The sequence below is a fragment of the Syngnathoides biaculeatus genome, chromosome 10, assembly GCF_019802595.1.
Source record: "Syngnathoides biaculeatus isolate LvHL_M chromosome 10, ASM1980259v1, whole genome shotgun sequence".
NCBI classification, from domain to species: Eukaryota; Metazoa; Chordata; class Actinopteri; order Syngnathiformes; family Syngnathidae; genus Syngnathoides; species Syngnathoides biaculeatus.
The window spans coordinates 31,659,039-31,672,178 of record NC_084649.1 but is presented as its reverse complement, the minus strand read 5'-3'; the positions used below and the strand labels follow the sequence as shown (position 1 = coordinate 31,672,178).

The 13,140-nt window shown below is 42.1% G+C and overlaps 1 protein-coding gene across 8 annotated transcripts in view; it reads left to right on the top strand.

Annotated features, from left to right (window-relative positions):
* The window catches only part of LOC133506929 (calcium-dependent secretion activator 1), a 231,611-nt gene that overhangs the window by 195,775 nt on the left and 22,696 nt on the right, over positions 1-13,140 (top strand). The window lies entirely within an intron of this gene.

Genomic DNA, 13,140 nt, shown 5'->3' with positions numbered 1-13,140 from the left:
GCCGTAAATAGGAGGTTGGCTTGATAGAACGCGCCTTTATGTGCGTGCGCGCGACATATTGGCCAGATCTGACTCAAGCGACGAGGTGGACGATAGTCTGACATCTTTTTGTTTTGTTTTTTGGGCACGCCGTCACCCTGCTTCGCGATCAACGCATTGAGCATCTCTGGTGTAACTGGATTTCCTTTTGACTTTCGACGTGAATGCGCTCGCAGTACGTGAAGCAGATCAGAACCACTGATATAAATAAAAAGACTGGATAGCGCATACCCATCGAGTTGTATGTCGATTGGTTGAAGCCACTGGGCGCTACCTTGGTACTCCCAAAACATGTGGAGAAGGTGTTTTACAAGTTGGATTATGGTGGGGCTTTTCTCAAAGTTTGGCATGTAGAATTAAAATTGGTTGTGTGAGCTTGACATTTTTTAAATTCTGGTAACATGAAGGATTTTTAATTCGACTTGGTAAACCAAAAAAGGCTAAGTGCAAAGTTAAGACATAGAACACCGTGACTACCAAGAAACCTTGCATATTACCTAAGGCCTGATTTCTGTGACGTGAACTTTTCCCAAAATACGCTGTGAAGTACTATCATCATAACATAGCATAAAACTAAGCATTTTTTTTTTGTTATAAAAACATTAAATTTCAAGTCAATCAGTTAGATATATTTTTGGAAATAAGGACTCGCAATGGGAAAATACATGCTAAATGTATTGTTCATTTTTTGTCTCTGCGACATCCCATTTCACACAGAAAATGTAAACTTGTTTCCTGGCATTTCAAAATCGAATTCAATTTGCAGAGTTCTCTATTGTAAAATTCATTTAAAAAAAATTCATAGATGTGTTTTCTTGCTTATCGACTGATGAAGTTTGGGAAAATACTTGCATCCCTTTTTCGCAAAAAAACGTCTGCTTATATAGGTGAAGCAGAGAGTGAACACTGAATAACAACAACCGTAAACAAAACTTTATTCAAGTGAATTACGCTCATCAGAAAATAAAAAACCCTTTACAAAGAAACTTTCACATTGTCAAAGTAAATCGTTTTAACTTACCTGTGGAATGTTTTCTCACAGCCACAAAACTCTGACAGAAAAGTCCAAAAAATATGGTATTTGAAGTCGTCCACCCTCGCTATCTCTTCTCCTTGTAGCCTCACAGTTCCCCCTATAACCCTCTCATTCCTGCACATGTATTGTGTCTTACTTCGGCTAATCTTCATTCCTCTCCTTTCCATTGCATACACACTTAAAATAATTAATTCATGTATACATACACCCTGAACTGCTTATCCCCACAAGGGTCGCGGGAGTGCTAGAGCCTATCCTAGCCATCTTCGGACAGGAGACAGGTTGCACCTTAAACTGGTTGCGAGCCAATCGCAGGGAAAATATAAACAGATAGCCATCCGCACTCACAATCACTCCTAAGGGCAATTCAGAGTCTCCAATTAATGCATGTTTTGGGATGTAGGAGGAAACTGGAGCTTGAGGAGAAAACCAGAGATTTGAACCCTGATCTTCAGAACTGTGTAGTAGATGCTCTAACCAGTCCACCACCGTTCCACCATATTTGAAGACTGACAACTGAACATTTTTTTAAATTCAGACCAATGTCTTTCAAGCTGAATATTTACAAATTAAGTAGCTGTGGTAAAAAAAATCCTGTAGTCTCACATTTGAGCATTGCGATGAGAACAAAGAATTTCAGGGAGTCCAAAGTAAAGAGTACACAGTGTTACTAAACAAAAACTGAATCACCAGATGTTCACTGCTATTACTAAGAAACTGCATTGGAAAGAAACTGTAACACAGAGTTGAGGGTGGGGGTGGAAAATAATGAGCATAGTCATGGGTCCATCAATAATAATATTGCTTTAAAGGCCAGCCAAAAGGGATATGCTGCATTGACTGTGTGTGACTGTTTTACCAAAAAGGTCTCGCTCTTGTTTAATGAAGTCTATAAGCAGCTTAGTCTTAATAATTACAAAGAGGGAGCATTTTGTTTCCCCCATTTGTTTCTTTGGGACTCCAAATCCTGGATGATGATTCCCAGCTTTCTGTTACTGGGAGGAAACAGCTCAGATCATGGAAGGCATGATTATCAGAAGCAGGAAATACAAGTTTGATTGGAAGACTTCTCCTCCATCAGGTCCTGCTGGTTTATTGATGGGGTCTGGCAATGTGAATTGATCAAGGACCTGCATGTTATCTCTGGGGACCCTATCACCCTTTACATCCTTCCTTTCACCCCTCTTCCCCTTTGGCTTGGTAAAAAGGGAGGTGCGGTGGCATTTGTTTGATTAACTTGCCTGACAAAACTGACAGCTGCTCACGGGCATCTGTGGATGAGTGGCCCAGCGCCGCTCCATCTTTGTACATCTGTCAGAGTCGGAGCAGGGCGAGTGGGGTGAAAAGAGACAAATTGGACCCAAAAAGAAGGCCATTCACCTTCACCAGAACCCCTCTGGCACTCCACCCCTCTATCCCATTCAGGTGCTCGGCGGGACCCTCAAGTGCTTGCTGGCTTATTCCATTTTCGCTCCTTCTATAGAGTTCCCTGAGCCTACAAGTGTTTTAGCCCTCTTTTCCCTTCCCTCAATCCTCACCCCTAAGCGGCTCTTTGTGAGGAGAATGGCTTATTTTTCTCAGGGCCCAGAGCTGGCGGCTTTTTTTGTATTTTTTTTATTGTCGACCACAGAGCTTTTCTATTACTCATTGTGTCTTTACTCAATAACTGGTAGCTGACCATAATTCCAACTCTTTAGTTTCTCACAACATATCCCAAAAACACCCTTATCCCACAAAGACTCATGTGCCGATATCTTCTTAACATTTTTTTGGTCTATCAAGTTAACACTACACTCGTTATACAAAGAGATACAAATGCTGTTCAGATTTTTGATAAATATTTACCTTCCTCGTTGGTTGTTAGAGCGTTACTATCCTGTTCTTTACCACCCCTTTCTTAACTGAGTGGTTGGCTGAAATGTCCATTGAGCCCATTATGTTGCCATGCCAGCAGCGCTCACACTATGGTCAATGGTCAGCAGCAGTTCGCCTTTTGTGCGTGCAACACAATCAAAACAGTTTGAGACCTGGTGGCTTGTTGAGGGAAAACTTCGTCCTACTGCTTTAGTCTTGCACCCCCTTCCCCCTTTTCAAGCAATCCCTTTGCTTGAACAGACAGAGACAGTGAGTCAGAAGATGACAACATCTAGTACAAGAAGCTGAGCTCCAGTTATTTGCCATGAACAGCACCTTTGTTGTCTATCCACACAGAGGTACATATATTTGCACGTTTAAAGCTACTCTTCACACATACATTCGTATGTGTCGTCAATCTCATAATAATTGAAATTACATGTGTACAACCTGGTTGTTGCAGTCACTGTTGCAGTCATTTTTCTGGATAAGTGTCTCAAATTCATTATATTGCTTCCTCTGGACACCAAAATGATTTTTTAGTTCTTTTAGTTGAATATAAGTAGCCATCCATCGATCCATTTTCTTGGCTGCTTATCCTTACAAGGGTCGTGGGGAGTGCTGGAGCCTATCCCAGCTGTCAACGGGGCCGGCCGTTGGGGGTGGAGGGGAATACTGTCATGGGTGTGTCTGTCCCCGATGCGGCGCACACCTGCTCCAATCAGCAGATGCGCACACCTGCATCTCGTTTTAGTGATTAACGGCTCATGTATATATATTGCCACGCGTGCCGTCTGGTCTTTGCCAGATTGTTGGATTCATGATTCCTGCCTTGCTATTCCGTGTACCGAACCCTGTCTCGTTCTCGACCTTCCGCTTACGCCCGCTGATTCTGTTACTGCTGCCTCGTTGGATTGCCTGCCGGTGTACCGACTGTAGATTGAATAAAGACATCTCCTAAACTGTGCCTGGCTTTGGGAGTCATGTATTTTGGGTTCAGCCACGTGTTCTGGTCTTGACAGTCCGTAAAGTCCCACTGACATGCCTATAAACGTTATAAAATAGATATCGTAATGAAAAATGCATATAACATTATTCACTTCAATGTCTATACAAAAAAAATAAATATGAGCGGAGCACGTCTCATCCATGCACAAAGTTGCAGAAGTCCCACTCAACATCCAAGTGGTAGCCATATTGCCTCCAACGTCATCAGCAGACATCATATTCGCCATTAAAAACACGTAGTGGCACCTGCTATGGGAGAGGAACAACAAAGATTTTCAGATTTTTCCAACGCCCCTTCTGACACGGAGGCTCTTTTTGAAGAAGAGAACAGTGAAGTGACCGGGGCAATATTATCCTATAGTTTCGATCCATATTTAGATGATATGCGGATCTCTTCTAAATAACAACATACTCCCCCACAGTATGTATGACAATATGTAGTGTACGCAGCCGCGAGCGACGACAACGCTGGAAAAAAGCCCGACCCACTTGCGACGAGCCACCCCGACGCGGTGGCGCGATGAGCCACCCCAGCGGCATCCCAACCCAAACTATTATTTTTTTTAATAGCTCTTCACACACCTACCAGTCATTTGTAACCCACAAAGCTCTCGTCCTTTGCACCTGTACAATCCATTTTTCACGACAAACCAGGTGTTTTGGAAAAGTGTGGAGTGAATCCATACTCCCGAGTGTTGGAGCAATATCCATCATACAATGAGCCGGCATTTTGGCTAACACGAAGGACCAAAGAGCTACCTTCCCGCAGGTAAAACTGGTATAAACACACAAACCCGCCTGAGTGGGCGTCTGCTGAAAACGTCACTTCCTGTTTCTTCTCCAAAACAAATCCCTTGAAAGGATTTTCATGGTGGGAGTTACAAAAAGCCATATACATCACAATCATGTTGTGTGGTGAAAAAATGGTTGGGTCCAATCTGACTGACTTTTTTAAAATTAAAAACATACTAAAAATCATGCTTTTCGTGTCAGTGGGACTTTAAGCTTGATTTTGGAGCCCTTTTTTACATGAGTTTTTAAAATTATTAATATTATCAATAATTCAGACGACACGGTGGCGCAGCTGGAAAGCGTTGGCCTCATAGTTCTAAGGGCTGGGGTTCAAATCCTGGCCCTCCATGTGTGGAGTTTGCATGTTCTACCTGTAGCTGCGTGGGTTTTCTCCAGGCACTCTGGTTTCATCCCACATCACAAAAACATGCAACATTAATTGGACACTCAAAATTACCCCTAGCTGTGATTTTGAGTGCGGCTGTTTGTCTTTACGTGCCCTGTGATTGGCTGGCAACCATTTCAGGGTGTACCCTACCTCCTGCCCGTTGACAGGTGGGATAGGCTCCAGCACTCCCGTGACCCTTGTGAGGATAAGCAGTTAACAAAATGGATGGAAGGCTTAATAATTCATTCAATTTTGACAGACTTAAAAAAATACAATCTTTTCTGTGATGTGTCAAGGTTACAACACGTTTTGGCTTCTTTGGTTCAACTTTAATGTTTTGAATATGTCAGGGACTGCACGGTTTTTGAACTAGACTAAAAAACTCACTCTTGTTTGTTCTTGTTACTTTGTTCTGAATGTCGTATCAGGGGAGCACTAACTGCCGGAAAAAAATTCTTCGTGTGTTTTTACACATTTGGCCAATAAAGCTGATTCTGATTCTGAATTTGATGACCAAAGGTTGAAGCTTATGAAGCAGTATCAGAGCCACAGGACTGTAGCTAGAATTGTCAATACACAAACATGTCATGCTATATTAGTGATGGGACTGTTCATTTCTAATGTCTCATGAATTTACCTTTAGCTTGAACACCATGCTCTTGGCCATTATCGTATTGTAGGCCTTTTGGTACCAGGAGGCACAGAGAAACTATCAAGAAACAGGTTATTGATCATCAGAGGTGCACGCACCTATGTCAAAATCTTCATCTCAGTCCTGTGATATGGGAAAAAAGTAAGCTTCCAAACGTACAAAAATTTGTTTAAAAAAAAGAAATGTTTGGAGAGCTTCTTTAAAAAGAAAAAAAGCGGAAAATGCCAATGTAATGATAAAGACTTTGCAGCTTTATTGCTAGTTGACTGGCATGCACTAAACCCACTCCGTGTAATGTGTCATGACAAGCTTGCAAATGAAATCAGGCAATCAAGTAAGTCATCAAAACCCCTTCACTACATGGAGCCGAAGAACGCATCATTAAAAGACAAGTGTTTGTAGATTTTTGAAAGAAAAAAGATAGGACTCTTTGAGCGTAACAAATGCAGGGCTCCCATCGCCTCATTAGAGCAACTACTGTCCATTCAGCGTAATACTGTGTTGTTTAGTTATTTCTTTCTCTGCTGGTCCTTCAAAGTACGACTTTAAGCGGAAACATTAGGTGTTCCAAAAAAAAAATGTTAGAACACTGTGTTAGTTAATTCATTATATTTTTACTTATCTTTTGTTCCGTTCATTTCATATTGGTGTTTCAAGATGGCCACTTAGTGAAGTTAGAGCGAGACACAAAATCTGCTGTCACAGGTCTAAGGCAAAAGAAATCTATTGACAGTATAGGAAGACACACTGTGGGAAGAGAGCATCTGTCAACTTGTTGCTGCAGAAAAACCAACTTTAGAAAAGAACTATATGACGCACTGAGTGTTGCATGAAGCAGGGAAAGTTGCATTTTCATATGTATCAACATTTGTGAGGAATTGGGAATGACATGATTCAGTGCAAGAGCCTGGCCCCGTTAGCCTGTGAAAAGCTCTATACACTCTCTGGGGGTCTGCTGTTTGGTGACAAGTTGAGCATGCAGCTGGTGGAATGGGGGGATTGTGGGGCTGGTCCAAGGAGTAGAATCAGAGGGCGGTATATGCGGGGGAGGGTTCCTACCTACTGTGTGAGTTACTATGGTAATTGAGCGTCCTCATCAATGGGGCCTCTCTGTTGAGTTTGTGAGCCCGACTAGAATAGACCAGCGGTAGGCTCTGAAAAGAAGACCAGGTAGGATTAGAAAAACCCATTGTTTAATGTGCATAATGTCTTGTAGTCAGATTTAGAGTTTCTAGTCCCTCAAACTGATCCATACCATTATCTGAGGTTGTGTGCATATAAAGCTTCGTGTGTTTATCAGCATTGGTATGTGCATTTGTTAGAAACGCAGTGTTACTTTTGGAAGTTTCGCAGCCTACCTTCTCCCTCATAAGGAAGCATGTCACTTGACATTAAGGTTGGCGCATCCACAATCATTATTTCATGCCTCCTGCTAATTGCAGACACAGCTGGCTCTCAGCAGAAACTGTCTCTCTCACATTCTCTCTCTCTGTTCCAAATGTTGACCGAACCAATGACTTCCTGGTTGGTTATGATGGAGATGCAATGACGAAGACATTTCTCAAATGCCTCCTACAATTTCTATGCAGAAAACGATCAATATTTACACTAGTACAATATAATTGCAATATTCTCAGGGCACAGAATCAATCAACCTGAATAAATGACATTGTTCACAGCCAAACAATAATAATATTGATAATCAACTCATTATCTTCCAGTACACTGAGTTTCTTTCACTATCCAAAACAGGATAACTACTTTACCGAATAATGTATTTATGGCTGGATTAATTTTCTGTATAGATAGGTACAAACTATTGGCACAGTGACAGGGTTTTGGGACAATAGATTTGAAATATAACTATCAAATTGTCACAGAAGTGTAAACATTCAGCTTTGATTTAATATGGCTCACAAAAGTAAGACAATTGCCATTTAGGAAATGCAGCTATTTCATCCTTCATTTTCAGCGTTTTAAAAATATGTCCAGTGGAAACAGGAAAGGCAGATTCGATCAAAAATTCCCCCCCTTCCCCGACCTTTCATTTATTTGGACAGATAAAAACCTATTGAAAGGTAAACCCATTTAACGATGGTCATAAAAAAATGGAAAAGAAGGGGAACAACTCGTGATCCAAAGCATACCACATCACGTGTGAAACAGCTGTGGTGGTGTTATGGCATTGTCTTATATGGTCCCCTTAAATGGACAAGCTCTCTGGTATTTGCTGATGATATGACTGCTTACAGGAGCATGTATAATATTCTTGAATGACCAAATCGGTTGTTACCTCTAAACCCACTGGTGCATGTTTTTCATAGTGAAACAACAACTCCCACAAATAAGCAACCACTGAATGTGGCTGCAGTGAAAGCCGACCACACCATATTCAGGGGGAAATTCAGAATGTATGGATGTTAAAGGACCCCATACTTTAGGCAAGTACAGTTACAAAGGAAGATCCTGAGCTATTCATATTAACATGAATCATTTTTAAAGAAATGACCAATTTGTGTAAGTGGTCTTACACAGGCTTGAACATGAATAGCTACCGAGAGGAGGAGCAACAGAGGCAGAAAGAGGCAGAGGCCCGGTACCTTGTAATCCTCATGTACCCCCTGTGGTGAGGCCTCTCATCAGCTCCAACATTCCTGGCTCTCAGCAGCACAAAAGCTCCTGAGCAGCCCCTCAGAGAGGGTTCACTGACCTTACAAATCGTTTGACTTTTCATAGGTTTTGTGTCGGTAAATCATGTGTTCATATATGCATGAGTTCCCATTTGATAAAAGGAAACTTTGGATGATTTGAAATACTAGATAAAGTGAAATAGTTGGTACTCTTCAATTAGCAGAATAATGAACTCACTACTCACTACCTCACTGCCATTTACATTTTTTGTCACACCTTACAGAAGGAAAGAAATTGGTACCAGCGATAATATGTAATGAAGATCACCACATGGCTTCATAAGAAAAACAGCACTCTGTAGTAGCTATTTAGCAACTCGGTTGGACTTATTCAAATACAGGTCTTCTTTATAATAGACACCCCCCCCTCCCATTCAGCACTTGAATATACTGTACAAATGCCCCCGGTCTCAAAGGAGGAAATATGATATGTCAAAACTCATAATAAGTGCCGCTTATTAGTAGTTTGACGGGCAACAGTAGCCTGTCTGTAAGTACTTCGCCGTTGTGCCACAGGGTTGTGTGTTCAAGATTTGCTGCCGACAAAAACAGTCGACATCCTTCCCTAAAGTGTAATTAGAATGTTCCCTTGAGGACAATCAAGGAATACAGTATGCCCTTGCCCATTCACAGCCCACTGTTCGCAGCCCCGCATCTTTGCGGATTTTACTCTCAAAGGTTTTTTTTCCCCAACATAAAGTACCATATTTTCACGACCATGAGGCGTACTTAAAAGTCTTAAATTTTCTCCTAAATAGACTGGTCGCCTTATAATGTGCATGTTGTGTGCACACTAAGTTCCAAAATCTGTAAATGTTGTCGTGTGACTACTCGAATGAAGTACAACCTAACACATGCACATCACATTGTTAGCATGCATGCTAGTGTGTGTTTCAGCATGGATGGATGGTGCTTACGAGGCACTGTGTTTTTACATATGCAAGCAAACACTTACATTCCCTCACACACTGACGGTGTAGGCAAGTCATTAATCAACAGTGTCACATCAAAACTAAAATTATCACACCACAGCAAACAGAATAGCATAACTAACAAATAATAAACAAATAAAAAAATGACTAAAGAAATAATTGACACAAAAGATGCACTTTAAACACTATTTACATCCTTAGTGCCATGCTCTCAACATGCATGCTAACACATACATTAGTTTGCATGTCTGTTATTTATGTAACCAGCGTGTTTGCTTGAAGTTAATTGAAATAGTCACTCAAAAAACATTTAAAGATTTTGGAACTTTGTGTGCACATAAGGCATGTCGTATTATGAGGCGCTCTGTCCATTTAGGAGAAAATTTGAGACTTTTAAGTCCGCCTTGTTGTCGCGAAAATATGGTACATATCATGCATAGGCCTCTCAAAACTGCATCAATTATTCACTGGTTTTCAGGATTCAAGGTGGGGGGGCGAACGTACTTCCCACGAATAATGAAGGAACACTATATATTTATGCGTTACAGCTACTGTAGCTTTTACTTACGTTTGTCAATAGAACAAAAGATATTTTTAATCTATAAATTACCACAACCTCTGAAATATATCCTGTCTGTGGAAGACATCAAAACTTTTGGAGTGTATGTAAAAAATGTTGTCCTCATGCTCATAATTTGACCCAGAAATCTAAAAAGGCCAGTGCTCTTTCATCACAAAACAGGGCAAATGTATGCAAATGTAAAACATGATTAGGGGAACAAGATGTGTGCCATTTTTTGAATCATGTTGTGCTGGTGCCCCCACCCCCCACCAAGTGGCATGTTAAGACTTGGGTGTGAACACTGGCTTCAAGGCAAGGATTGTGTGTGTGGCAGTGGGTGGAAGTTTTTGGAAGGATGGGTGGGTTGGTGTCAGATGGGGGCAGGAGGTCGCTCTCGCTTGAAGGAGCAATGGACGAACAGATGTAAATGTGTATATGTGAGAGTGTGTATGCAATATTGTGAGCTGTGTGTAGTGTTCTTGTCGCCTGTGTATAGGTAGGGGTTCACCAGCATGTCAGAAGGTGACAGAACCCACTAATGTATGCACACACAGACACACACACACTCATATATACAACGATAGCCTGTTTGAAGAAATGTAAGCAGTAAGATCACAGATTTAGGACCTATCAGGTTAAGGCATTATTATTCAGAGTCATATTACGCTTGTTTTGGCTGTTATCAAGCGCTAGCCCCCTGCTGCCATGCATTCTAAAAAAGAGATGGGGCGAATTCATCTGTTCTGATGATTTTCTTGTTTTTAATTCTTGCCAAAAGGAGTAAAACAAGAGGGACAGTCACTGTTCATTTTACAAGCTCTGCATGTGTCAATTGGTTTTCATCTTCTTTCACATATGGACACCAAAATATCTTAAGCATGCCCTAAAGGAGTATCACATTGTCCATCAAGTGAAAGTTGTTTTGATGGCGGGTGTGCTTTGCTATGATGTTTGGTTTTCTGTTTTTGTTGTTTTTCAACGGAAAGAAAAATGGGGGGAAATGATGGGGGCTGAATGGCATATCAGTGAATTAAAAAGTTCATACTGTGTTGTGGAAGCTTCTATACCAATATGAGCAGTTTCATGAATGTAGTGTTGTTCGATTCAGAATTAATTTCTCCCCAGGAGATAATGGGTTTTGAAATAATTATTCTAGGTTAACTTTAGCCATTGTCAAATATTTTTAACTCTGTAGTTAGTATTTTAAGAAACTGTAAGATAATTTGAAAAACATCCTAACTGTGGTAACCACTTAATAATAATAGCTTACAAAATTAAAAGGTAAAAAAAAACGAAGATGTTCTTGATTTTAACATTGATGACTAGTGCCATATCCTGCGACAGTACAAAAAGAGACTTGAAACTACTGCTATCTATATGCTTTTAGATTTTAAAGATATTTTATCTGGTGGAAAATAGGAGAGTTAAAAATGAAGCTCACACACCGAGCGAAGTGATGGAACTGAACAATTGGGGAAAAAAAATAGTCAATGAATCACCACTGCATATCACGTGATTGACCTTTGCATATACAAACCAACACGCTGTTAAGACTGTCTCGGGCAAGAAACAAAGGGTAGGACTCAAAATTCAGGACTCTGAGGCAAGGACGTGTCTTCTCAAGGGTGGTTTAATTCCAGGCTTTGGTCGGTACAAATCCATCCATCCATCCTCTATTGATTTTGCAGGTCAGGTCGTGGGTTGATAGCTTTGGCAGGGATGCCCAGAGTTCACTTTCACCAGCCATTTCATCCAGCTCTTCTGGGGGATCCTTAGGTGTTGCCAGGGCAGCAGTCTCTCCAGCGCGTCCTGGGTCATCCCTGAGGTCTGTTACCGGTAGGACATGCCTAGAACACCTCACCAGGTAGGCGTTCAGGAAGCATCCGAATCAGATGCTCCAGCCACCTCATCTGAGTCACGGAGAGCCTGGACACCCTGCAGAGGAAACTCATTTCGGATGCTTGTATCTAGGATCTTGTTTCGGTCACGACCCATAGTTCGTGACCATAGGTGAGGGTAGGAATGTTGATCAAACAGTCATTTGATAGCTTCACCTTTCGACTTAGGTTTCTCTATACCCCAACAGACTGACACCAGGCCGCAAGATACTTTAACTCTACCACTTGGGGCAGTACTCATTCCCAACCTGGAGACTACACACCATTCTTTTCCGACTGAGGACCATGATCTCTGATTTGGAGGTGATGATTCACATCCCAGCCGCTTTACACTTGGCTGAAAACCGCTCGAGTCAGTGTTGAGAATCACAGCTTCATGAAGCCAACAGAATGACATCATCTGCAAAGACCAGACATTTGCTTTCCCGACGGACCCTCCTCTCCAACACTCCTGAATAGACCTTACCAGGGAGGCTGAGGAGTGTGATCGCTCTGTAGTTGGAACACACACTCTGTTCTTCCTTCTTAAAAATGTGGATCACCATCCCAGTCTGCCAATCCAGAGGCATTGTCCCTGAATTTCATGCGATGTTGTAGAGGCATGTAAACTAGGTCAGCTCCACAACACCCAGAGCCTTTAGGAACTCCAGGTAAATCTCATCCACCCCTGGGACCTTGCCACTGAGGAGCTTTTTAACGACCTCACTGACCTCAACCCCAGAGAAAGGAGAGCCCACCTCAGTGAACTCAGACTCTGCTTCCTCATGGGAAGGGATGTCAGTGAAATTGAGGAGGTCTTTGAAATATTCTTCCCACCAACTCACAATGTCCCGAGTTGAGGTCAGCAGTGCCCCATCCTCACAAGACACAGTGTTGACGGTACACCGCTTCCCCTTCCTGAGACGCCGGACAGTGGACCAGAATTTCCTCGAAACCATCTTTAATTTGTTCTCCACTGAACTCCTCCCACACCTCTTTTTTGCTTCAGCGACCACCAAAGCTGCATTCCACATGGCCAGTTGGTACCCATCAGCCATCTCGGGGGTTCCACAGGCTAAAAAAGTCCGATAGGATTCCTTCTTCAGCTTGACAACATCCCTCACTGTTGGTGTCCACCGACGTGTTCCGGGGCTGCAACCACAACAGGACCACCTTACAGTCACAGCTCCAGTTGGTCGCCTCAGCAATGGAGGTGCGGAACATCGTCCACTTGAACTCAATGTCCCCCCACTTCCCCTGGAACATGAGCAAAGTTCTTTCAGAGGTGGGAGTTGAAATTCTTTAGACAG